Here is a 9,024-nt window from a genome sequence, read left to right as displayed (position 1 = left end):
CTTTCATGGCATTTTGAAGTCAGCGAAGAGGCAGGAGAACTTAATAAACCCCTGTGTTACTTCTGATTTCATTGAAACCAAGTGATACTTGAGAATGAATCCCATGACATTATGTGGAATTGCCCTGCTTTCTTCAGGGGCTTAAAGAAATATTTGGCCCTGCTAACCAAAAGATCTGTTGCCAAATACATGGAAAGCATAAAAAGTGGAGTTGAATCTCACCCTCTGAAGTCTGAGGAAATGTGGCATTCTCCTGCTGTCCCACACTTTCTCCATCCTAAATCCAGAGATTCCCTATGCAACTGGTGTAGGTTTCCTGTTCAGATTTCCAAAGCATAGGGAATCTCCAGATCTAGAAAGCACAAAGTGTGGGAGAGCAATAGTTGGAGGGGTAATGAAAAGGAGGCGTGGGGGTTCAGAATCCACATTAAGTTGAGATATGGGTGGCCCTCTGTCATACTTATTAATGTCAGTGGGGCTACTCTGAGTAAAACTCGGTTGCATATCACCCATGTGAAAGCTGGGCAAAGTGGATATGCTCAGCAAAGGGAAAGTTAAAGAGACACATCAGTATTTGCACATACACGAAAACACAAAGCATCACTGCATATTTTACAAGCAAATTAACAAATCAGAAAAATACCCTGACAATTAAGATTAGCAAGAAAATGGGACAAAGCCAGTTGAAACGGAGGGATTTTAAAGCAAAGGCTGATGAAATTCTGGCAAGGATGCTTTTGGGACGACGCTTTCTGCTTTTGCAAAAAGGTTTGTACTATCCCAGAGTCCCATTCCAGTTTTTATTTTGCAGTTAGTTTCCTCACAAGTGAATCAGAAATTTTCATAAAGGGATTTCCTTCATTCATACCCTGTATGTAATTGTTCTTAATTGCTAATTTGTAGCTGGTTTCCTTCGAGGTGTGTGGGTTTCTTTTTCTTTCGTTTTTCAAAAAGATGAGCTCTATTTCAGGAATTCCCTACACATGTATTTACTCAACACTAGCACCAGTTCCTTTGTGCCTTCTGAGGCATGGGTATAATTAGAAGCATTGCATTATATTCCACCAAAAAACAATGTAAACAGAGAATTACTGAAAATATGGAGTATTTACTTTAACAGACGGTTCTGCTGAGATTTTACAGCGAAGGGTTGCAAGGGCCTATGAAGAGACACCGCAGCTCAAGGGTCAATACTATGATAGGCAATAATGCCTCCATCAGATTCAAAAGTCAGTCTAAATTGCGCAGACCCCCACAGACTCCAGAGGCTCTGTCATTGCAGGTGCTGCTAACACAATATTTTTTCAGGGCTCCCCTGGAAATACTTTATTTTGCGGGTCATTGATCCAACAGAGTCCTAGTGGTGTGTTGGGGCAATGAACTGACAACTAAAATGATCTGTGGAGTTGGTGCGGTCACAAGTTCACTTGCAACAAGACCTCCTTTGGCATTTTTGATAGAAATCTCTTGCTGGGAAGCCATTTCTAAGTTGAGAAAAATTATCTTGCTGTGCATTTGTCTATATCTGCTTACAAAGTTGCAGTGGGCAAGTTCCAGTCATTTCACTGACTTTAATATATGCTCTGCACTTAGGATCTTCCTGTTACTCTTTAGACTGTCAGAAGAAGAAGAAGAAGAAGAAGAAGAAGAAGAAGAAGAAGAAGAAGAAGAAGAAGAAGAAGAAGAAGAAGAAGAAGAAGCAGCAGCAGCAGCAGCAGCTGCCTGGAAGCAAATTTGCTATTTTGTTGGTGATGATTCAGTAACTCCTGCTTAACTTCTTCACAGGGAACTCTTACTGATGTCAATGGGACCTCTCTAGGTAGAAAAACTGCAAGCCGGGCTCTGTGGTTCTTTTGCTTTTTCTAAGCACGGTGTTAAAATTTAACTCCAAATTCATAGTTTTATTCTACTTCAGAGTCAGATATAGTTATCTCAGTATAATAAATCATTGTTCATTAGATAGAGAAGGAGCACAGTGCCTGCACACAAGCACAGGTGATGTGGTGCTGCTGTTCCACAGCCTTCCTGACAACAGGGTCACTATGCTTCCTGGGCAGGGAAGGAGTGAGGTTGGGGCTAGGTGAGCATTCTGGCAGAAGCAACCTGCACCCCCTGCCAGTGTGTCCACACAGCCCCAGCCTTGCCACCTTCCTTCCTTCCTTTCCCCTGGAGCATATCATCTGTGGAGCAGAGGCATTGATCCTGTGGGGTGCAGAGTGCTTGTCTGCAAGTGTGCCTTCCCCACAGAGAAGCTGAATGTGAAGGAAGACCTTGCAGCATTGAACCTTCCATTCTCATTGTAGGAATGATCGCTGGGTCCGGAGCACACTCCCCACCTGCAGGAAGCCTCAGTCTGCTTGCACATGTGACCTTGGGGTGCGGGGCACACTCCCCCTCACAGACAAAGCCACAGCTGTCTGAACATCTTGCCCTTTGTCTAGAATCATAGAATCATAGAGTTGGAAGAGACCACAAGGGCCATCGAGTCCAACCCCCTGCCAAGCAGGAAACACCATCAGAGCACTCCTGACATATGGTTGTCAAGCCTCTGCTTAAAGACCTCCAAAGAAGGAGACTCCACCACACTCCTTGGCAGCAAATTCCACTGTCGAACAGCTCTTACTGTCAGGAAGTTCTTCCTAATGTTTAGGTGGAATCTTCTTTCTTGTAGTTTGGATCCATTGCTCCGTGTCCGCTTCTCTGGAGCAGCAGAAAACAACCTTTCTCCCTCCTCTATGTGACATCCTTTTATGTATTTGAACATGGCTATCATATCACCCCTTAACCTCCTCTTCTCCAGGCTAAACATGCCCAGCTCCCTTAGCCGTTCCTCATAAGGCATCGTTTCCAGGCCTTTGACCATTTTGGTTGCCCTCCTCTGGACACGTTCCAGTTTGTCAGTGTCCTTCTTGAACTGTGGTGCCCAGAACCTTTTGCGGTCTTAGTAATCTGCGGTGCCCTGTCTGTAACCTTTGTCTCTGAGACCTTTTGTCTCTTTCATCATACATTGTGCAAGGGGAAAATGACATGGTGGAAACAGGTGCCAAAATAACTTTGTACCACCCCACGATCTCGGGACTGTTGTGTCAATAAAAGGAGACTCCACAGAGCTGGCTGGCAGCTTGCTTGCAACTCACCTGTGCGCAGCTCACCTGTATTATCAACTCCTGCCTCATGTCCTTCACTTCACTCATGAGGGAAGCAGAGATGCCGTATCCCCCTCCCCACTCCCATCTGGCCCCCAGGACAGATCAGGGGTGCTGCGCATAGCCCTAATGTACAGTATCACCTCCCAACGCTTGTCCACCCTCAAATCTGGTTGCATGCAACTAGAGCAATGTGCAAACAGGCCATGAGCAGCAGAGCAACCTGTGCACATTTGGAAAAGAACAACTGGTGTAGAACGAGCAAACTTAACAGCGGCAGCTGGAAAAAGAAGGAGATTGTTGTCTGGACAGCAGATTCAGGCTTCAGCTTTAAGTTCTGCCAGTCTGGCATATTTTCCTGAGTGCTTGAGCCCCCTTTAAAAGAGAAAGCATAAAAATCCATTTTGAAATCAATCTTTTGAAAATAAAATGGCTGGCTTCCTGCCACCAGTGGCTGCTAACTCATCTGATCAATGCCTCTGTGTCTCCAGTCAATTCCTTGCCATCCTTTCCCCATTGCCATTAATCCCTCTCTTGCTGACTTCAAACTTCATTCTCATGTAATACTTGGGAGGAAACAGAAGTAAAACTCAAATGAAGCAGTGCATCATTTGAGGAAAGGAAGATGCCATTTAAAAATAAATTGCATGTCCTGGCAACGACAGAGAGCAGGAATGAATAGCCCATCGGTCAGTTTTGGTTACGGATAACATGGTTGTCCTGTCTGCACCTGTCTGCGTAGAAGAGGCGTCATGATGGTTAGACAAAGGTGTTGCAACCACCACCAGTTTTTTTTTATGACTGGTGTTTGCAAAACCTGGAGTACTGACAGGGGTTTATTAGGAGTGGTGCAGTTAGGTAATTTTAGACTCTGGACTTCATTGTCTTCCTCTCCCTTAAGATTGTAATGTGTTACTTGGCTTACTTAAAAATGTGGTAAGCCAGCATTGCTACATCCTCCTGCTCATTCTGGATGAATTCTGCCCTTTCCTGGTGGCACAACCATTCTTTCGTTCTTAATGACAGGCCTAGGTAGCATGCAGCCTCTTTCTTTCATTGGGTCCTTCCAGTTTTTTCAATATTTTGTTGAAATTGTGTTTTCAAATCATGCAAACAGTGGGGAACTGAGGAATCAAAGGCACGTTGTGTATTGCCATGGATCTGCATGTTGCACCGAGAGATGATCAAAGAGACTCCTGTGGGAGGAAGGAGGGGATAGAATCTTAATAAGTAAAATGGAAGAGACAGTTGTAAAAAAACCCCCACAGTCGTCTTGTGGGTTTGTACTGGCTTGATTCCTTGGCCAGACTGCCTCCAGATTAATATCTGATGCCACCACTGATAAATCCAAATAGAAACATCAAGCTTTGATGCACTGTTTGAATTCCCCCCACCCCTTTGCAGAAACCAGACATTAATATCTATATTGTTCTAATTGTATTTATTCTGTGGCAAAGTTTTCTAATTGCTGCTGCCAGTTTCTATCTTCATCAGATAAAGGTTACAATATTCAGACATTGAACTGCACTATTGATGGATTGCTTTTGAACGGGAAGATTCCATAGAAAGCAATATGGTTCTTTCACCCTTCTCCTACCTCTATGACAAGCATAATTTAACTAAAAGGATATATATGCCATTAAGCTTTCTCATGCCTGACCAATGAGAATGCTGTAATGTCATTTATTACCAGTTCCCATCCATTACAGGAGCGTTTTGGAGAATGGATTTTGTCAAACGCTTTGCAGAAAAGTATTGCCTAAAAAAAACAACAACCCACAAAAAAATCTCATCGGGAAATCATGGTAAAAGTGCACTAACATTCTAGGCGTCTGTGGATGTATTTTATATAAATAATATCTATTGGTATAAAATACACTTGCATAAGCTGAAAATACTATACTTTTTTTTTTTTTTTTACAATGATCCTATGCCAGCTTTCCCCAAACTGATACCCTTCAGATGTTTTGGACTACAACTCTCAGCATCTGTGACCAATAGTCATGCTGGCTGGGCATGATTGGAACTGGGAGATCTGCAGGGCAGCAATTTGCCCAAGTCAGCCATATACTCTGGTCTCTGCAAACATACCTCACAATAGTAGTCTGCATGAGGTTGTAAATGGCTTATGAACTCAGCTTCCTCCCATTGCAACCTAGCAGAATGAACCCCCATTGTTCTGCCCAGACACTGAGGTCCAGTGCCGAGGGCCTAATGGTGGTTCCCTCGCTGCGAGAAGCCAAGTTACAGGGAAGCAGGCAGATGGCCTTCTCGGTAGTGGCGCCCGCTCCGTGGAACGCCCCTCCACCAGATGTCAAAGAGAAAAACCAGACTTCTAGAAGACATCTGAAGGCAGCCCTGTTTAGGGAAGCTTTTAATGTTTAATAGACTATTGTATTTTAATATTCTGCTGGAAGCCACCTAGAGTGGCTGGGGAAACACAGCCAGATGGGTGGGGTATAAATAAACTATTATTATTATTATTATTATTATTATTATTATTATTATTATACCATCGTCATGCTCTGATCTAAAAGGCCAACAAGTCAAGAGAGATGTCTAGCCCTTTTTACATGCTCAGATTATGTAGAATCCACACTTGTGGAGGTCTTGTGCCAATCCCAAACCCATGTAGTAGACTCAGCGCATATCTCCTCCAGCATGCGTATGAATTGGGAGTGTGTGCAGGTTTGTCTGCACAATCCTGCTTCCAGTTGTTCATGCAGCGCCTACTTGCAAACATTTGTACAAACGCAGAGTCCAGCCAATGTGCCTAGGTCACAATAAAATGCATAATGGATATGGCATGAGGGTGACAGTCTCCTCCATTGCCCTGCATGCATGGATTGCAAATAAGTTCTGAAAAGACACATGCATTTGGGAATCTGCTGTTCATACCTAGGTCTTTTGAAACCTTACAATGAACATGCATAGGTTGGGATTGTGGCTTGCTGCCGAAATACCTAACCTTCCCATGTGCATTCGCTGTGACTGGCGCTCACACACTACATATTTAAAGCAGATTTAGTGTGCATTTAAAGTGCATGGCTTCCCCCAAAGAATCCCAGGAACTGTAGTTTGTTAAGGGTGTTCGGAATTTTTCCTCTGTGAGGGTTAAACTACAGTCCTCAGGATTCTTTGGTAAGAGGCCATGTGCATTCAATGTGCTTTAAACATATGGTGTGACTGTGAGAGGCTCATGTGTAAAGGGCAATTACTACAATGATTCCAGAATTAATTGTACTATTCATGTTTAGTCATGAAAACACTACATCTAAAGTGTTGTGGCCATGTCTGGGCACTGCTGCTCCAGAAGGATGGTGCAGCTGTAAACAAATGGGGATCATTGATGATAAATTGGAAAGGCTGCATCAATGCCTTGATTCTTATTTCTGAAATGTGCACACTATCCAATAAAAGCCATACCATTAAGGATAATGGAACCTAGCGTGGAGAAGACAATATGTTCACACACCACTTAAACCAGCTCTGAATAGATCCATCAGGACGGCTTCCAGGTTCTGCAGCTGTGATTTTAAGATGTGAAATGGACAGGGATGAATGGGTAACTGAATTGTTCCTCAATCGTGGCTTTGTGCCCTGTGATGAGGAACAGTTGGGACAGCTTTGACCATCTCTCAGTAGCACCTGCAAAAGGAAATAAGAACGGTGCTGGCAATATGCTGGTGAACACTCTTGTTCACCCCTCCCATGCTGCCAGGTTTTTGTTTTTATGTTCCGTGAATTCTCCATGAATGTTTTTCTGCAGCCACTGTCAGAGGAAGAGGGGGGCGGGGAGACCACACCGTTCCTGGCACCACAATCCTGGTGGGATGCCATCGCAGCTGCCTCCCCGTGCTGGGCACCACGCCCCTGCAGGCGGTGCGCCACACCCCCAGGGCACGCACCATGCCCACCTGGACACACGCCAGCCATGCCCCCGTCTGCGCTCCACCACTGTGCAGCCTACTATCAGCCCCAAAATCCTCAGTAGTCTTGTTTTTGTCCTGGGAGTGGCAAATTCAGAAGTGCGCAGTCCCTCCCTGATAGTCACAACCACACCCTCTTCGAACATTACACAGCGTTCTAAGATTATAGAATAATCTTGAAAAAATACAGTAATAATAATAATAATAATAATAATAATAATAATAATAATAGGTGCATTGCAACTATCAATGCAGATCTCCATGTATTTCCTTTCAGTTAGATCTACTATTTTCTGTGCAAATGATTTGGGGTGTTCTAATATGGTCTTTCAGAGTAATGTGAGCTCCTTGAAGTTCCATTGTACATAACACTACATACCAGTATCTTGAATCTGAAGCACTTTGTTTAGCTTTGGAGCATACAGAACAACATCCAAGTGTTTTTTCCATGCACCTTCCCCAGAGTGAGCCAAGAGTCAATCCTCAATGACTGACTTACATCCTTTTACCCTGATTGGCTCTAATCAGCACAAAGGGTGAACAGAACCAGTACATAAAAGTCCCCCTTTCATGCTGATTGGGTGGCTCTAAGCAGTGGCAGAGCTTCATGCTCTGGCACCAGGGGGGCAGAGAGCAGGCGGGGACGGGGCTGGTGTGCATCCTGGGGGCATGGCGTGCTGCCCACAGGGGTGTGGCGTGCGTCCTGGGGGCATGGCACCCAGCATGGGCGGGGGGGGGGACAGCCACAATGGCACCCCACCAGGATCGCGCTCCCGGGGGCGGTGCGCTCACCCCACACTCCTCTTTCTCCGCTAGTGGCTCTAAGCCACTGGAAACCGGGACCTTCCTGGCACCCTGCTGCAAAAATAGTAATAGGTCTTTGACTTCTGACAACCCCACAACTTCCCACCTCTATCCTGGACACTGGCCTACCCTTTCTGTGGCATTAACAAACCCACATTGGTCCTTCAAAGATGTATCCTCCCGTCTCTAAGCCTGTAAATTCTGTTCATGCACACAGATCAGACATAGGCAAACTCGGCCCTCCAGATGTTTTGAGACTACAATTCCCATCATCCCTGACCACTGGTCCTGTTAGCTAGGGATGATGGGAGTTGTAGTCCCAAAACATCTGGAGGGCTGAGTTTGTTTATGCCTGACATAGATACACACATTCATTTATGTCCACACAGAGAGGGGAAATGGGGGTCATGGTCACTGGCAATGTCCCTGCTGCTGCATATTCTTGGATCTTGTTTCCATGAAATGTATGCACATAAAACTGAACATGTGCAGCCTCCTTTGTGCATGACACTGGAAGATGGGCAATACAAACAGAAGCCAATGCTCATTTGGCTATACATGTATAGGCACCATGCAAGCATAAGCCTAGAACGCACAGCGGGCAGAAGTGGTGCCAGGAGGTGTGACACCAATTAGTCCTCGCCGTGTGTTTATTGCCTGCATAAAAGGTTCCAATAGTTGCTTCAAAGCAAAACATGGCCACAGCGCTTATTCTCTTTTTGCTGCTACATTAACCAGAGTTTCTCTTTGCTGGACATGCTTTTTAATAGGTTGAAATGAATTCAGCACAATTACTTTAGTAGAAGGAAGGTCAAAACTACAACTTAAGCTGGCAATCGCTTCACCTTGAATATCATCATTAAATGCTGCAATCAGTGTTGCCGGTGTCAAAGGGCAAAAAAAATAAATGTGGAGGAAAGCAAAGGAGTGCTCTAAATGATCCTGGGTGTCTTTTATGTCGCCAATCAGATTGGAAAGTCATTCATTCCTTTGTAGGTTTAAGCCGCTATCTTTCTTTGAATCCTGCTGCACCTTCCTCATGCCCAGTGAGTAAAGGTTAAGTTGCTACGTGGCAGCTCAACTATCTCAGACGCTATTTCATTATTCTCAAGCCTCTGCAATGGTTCTTAGCGAAGGTGTGCCCT

Source organism: Podarcis tiliguerta (genome assembly GCF_965153285.1).
Source record: "Podarcis tiliguerta genome assembly, chromosome: 5".
Lineage (NCBI taxonomy): Eukaryota > Metazoa > Chordata > Lepidosauria > Squamata > Lacertidae > Podarcis > Podarcis tiliguerta.
Note: the sequence above shows the minus strand (reverse complement) of the source record.